The sequence below is a fragment of the Schistocerca cancellata genome, chromosome 5, assembly GCF_023864275.1.
Source record: "Schistocerca cancellata isolate TAMUIC-IGC-003103 chromosome 5, iqSchCanc2.1, whole genome shotgun sequence".
NCBI lineage: Eukaryota > Metazoa > Arthropoda > Insecta > Orthoptera > Acrididae > Schistocerca > Schistocerca cancellata.
This window is the reverse complement of record NC_064630.1, coordinates 263,600,040-263,603,222: the sequence shown is the minus strand read 5'-3', so window position 1 is coordinate 263,603,222 and position 3,183 is coordinate 263,600,040. Positions and strand designations below refer to the sequence as shown.

At 42.6% G+C, this 3,183-nt stretch overlaps 1 non-coding gene across 1 annotated transcript; it reads right to left on the bottom strand.

The window, feature by feature from the left end:
• Window positions 1–2,597: 2,597 nt before the first annotated feature.
• On the bottom strand, window positions 2,598–2,671 carry Trnat-ugu (transfer RNA threonine (anticodon UGU)). The gene has a single exon. It is a non-coding gene; the product is annotated as a tRNA-Thr (tRNA).
• Window positions 2,672–3,183: the final 512 nt, after the last annotated feature.

Sequence of the window (3,183 nt, the reverse complement as noted above, 5' to 3'; positions counted from 1 at the left end):
GAGAAGTTTAGGGATTTTTCTGTTTTGAGGTTACACTACATGTGAAGGAATTTTGTGGGGAGGTTACAAGCCACACATTAGAAAAAATATTCCATAGTTCTTACTTCCTTAATATGTTACGACAATTAACCTTGAGAACTAAGGATTCAAGGGAAAAGAGAATCTTACTGGTTACAGCGTGTTTGAGCTGGTGAAATCAAGAAATAAGTGTAATGTGCTCTTGGATATTTATATGAAGCTGATAAAGAGTCGTCGCCACGTGAACGCTTTTGATTATTACATGTTCAAATCAAATGTGTGTGAAATCTTATGGGACTTAACTGCTAAGGTCATCAGTCCCTAAGCTTACACACTACGTAACCTAAATTATCCTAAGGACAAGGACACACACCCATGCCCGAGGGAAGAACTCGAACCTCTGCCGGGATCAGCCGCACAGTCCATGACTGCAGCGCCTTAGACCGCTTGGCTAATCCCGCGCGGCATTATATGTTCCCTACACAACTTGTACCATTACTACGTGAATATATTTTATTTCCCACCTGATGTATGTCAAAATATGAGCCACGCTTTAAGCACTATGCCTCGAATGTGCGATACCACACTGATGGGCTGCCATCAGCGTCCCTTATGTCACTTTAAGTTTTACAGCAACGTGATTGTCTGGTTCCTGAGTCGAGTAGCGGTTAATTTGTGAATAACGTGTTTGGTTGCTTCAAGTGAACTCAAAGTGCTTAAGAGGAAGTTTTTATTCCAAGAAAAAACAGTCAGACGAATGTTTCTTCATAAAACGAGGGAGGGGTGACTATGAAGCAAAATGCGGATGGTGGAATAGCAGATATTAAGTATCGTTTAACTGACGTAAAGCGCAATCTGGAGGCACTTAAAGAAATGGGCAGTTACTTTGTTTCAAATTCATTCAAACGGGGGAGTGAGGGGGGCAGTTACTAACAGCAGCGAAATTAACAAATGTGCCGTCATACCGTAAAAAATAATCATGTCTTAGAAATTGGTGAACTGCTTTCACGCTAAGCTCCAAACTGTTTAATGCTTCCAAAGCCGCAAAGAGCGGGACGTTGAGCATAACAAACTCGAAAGCAAATCTAAAATTGTTAGCGCTCGACACTAGGAAACAAATATGTTGCTGCAGCTGTTCGCAACTGAAAGTAGCATTTGCTCCAATCTTTCACTATTGTAAGCTTAAGAGCAGAGCCCGCTTTGCCTTGACTTATCCTTCCCAAATTACGTCCATTTTCAGTCAATTTGAGGGAAATGTCCCGGTTTGTCAGATAGAAATTGTGGCAACCCTGGTTACACAGAAAGCTGAACATACAGTTATCGCCAAATGGGAGCGAGCATTGCCTACATTTAATTTTAGTTCCGTTTTGTCGAACAACAAAAATCCCACGGCCAGCAGGACACAGGCAATGCTCACAGACCGGCACCGACCCGTCCCAGTGCTCAGACCAGCATTCACCTGCTGGTGGGGTGGAATGCTACGTTCCTATTGGCTCCCTGAGGGAAGTGATGGGTGGTGAGGGTAGAAGGTATATGAAGACCACTCCATCCCCAGTCGCCCTCATTCTGTCGTCACCCACAGTAATGTGAGATCGATCGTCTTGCTCGCGTTCGTGTGCGTCGATTTGCTCCTTTTTTGCGTGCGTGTTACCTGTTTAGGTACAAAAATGAAACGTTCAGCAGGAGCATCAAGCACCGTCCGTAGTGCCATTGGCGGCAAACGGCAGAGACCTTTAGAGCAGGATGGGAAATTACCTGGTAAGTACAGATTCAAGTCGGTAACTGTAACTTCTCGCTTCCTCTAATAATGTCGTAGTATTGAATACATTTCTTCTTATTATTATTATTGTTTCAGCGCATATCCACCAACACCAAAGCGTGGATGAAATGAACCCTGTGCTGTAACAGTAGAGACAGTGGCAACAGCTGCTGCATCAGCAACAGCAGCAGCATCGGCAGCATTGTAAGTATATATTCCATCTTTGTAGTACTGGTGTGATCAGCGAGTCTGTAGATGATTCCGAGAGATCAAAATCGATAACAGGAACTTTCTTTTCAATTAGAATTTCGTACCGAATACATGTCATATTGTTTCAGCATATATCCAGTGGGTAATTGATGAAGCTGAGAGGCAACAGGAACAGCAGTGGCAGCAACAACAGTGGTTGTAGCTGCATCATCAGCAGCAATAGCAACGACAACAGTGGCATGAGCTGCAGCAACAGCAGCAATATCATCGTTAGTAGTATAAATGTATTTCATTGAATATGTAATGTATTGTGAACAAAGCGTCAGAGGTTGTTGTAGATGATTTAGAGGGAGCAAAATCGAAAAATATTACGTTTCACTAAGAATTTCGTACTTTTGCAGTATATGTCGTATATACGTAGTTTCTTTCTAAAGAAATTTCATCGTTTGTATAATATGTTGTCGCTGGCGTTGTAATTGACGATTTCGAGAGTCGAAAGCGATAAAACCATGCTTCTTTTTCATTTGAGTAAGAATTTAGTTACAATGAAATGAACACCCTTAGCTGCTTACAGGCGTTGACATACGTCAACGGGGACAGATGAAAAGTGTGCCCCGACCGGGACTCGAACCCGGGATCTCCTGCTTACATGGCAGACGCTCTATCCATCTGAGCCACCGAGGACACAGAGGATAGGGCGACTGCAGGGATTTATCTCTGGCACGCCTCCCGCGAAACCCACATTCTCAACGTATTGTCCCGCACTACATTCGTAGTGCCTCCGCCCATTATACTCATTACTCGCGGCGCGTTGCCCATTCCCGTAAGAGTTCGGGCACTGTTTGTGCATTCGCACAGAAGAAGAAGATGGTTAAGTGGCCGGTGAGCCTTAACTATATATATATATACTAACATGGTATCTGTTCTTTCGGACATTTCCGAATGAACAGATACCATCGGTGACGATGCAGCTCGTTAGGATGAAATTACAATGAAATGAACACCATTAGCTGCTTACAGGCGCTGATATAGTCAAGAACAGATACCATCTTAGTATATATAAGAATTTAGTATTGTTTGAGTATATATATCCATTAATTTTTTTCATCTCCATAGTACTGTGTATAGGCAATTGAATTTCTTCGTATATGTAATATGATGCATATTCTTTGTTGTTGTAGATGATTTCCTGGCAT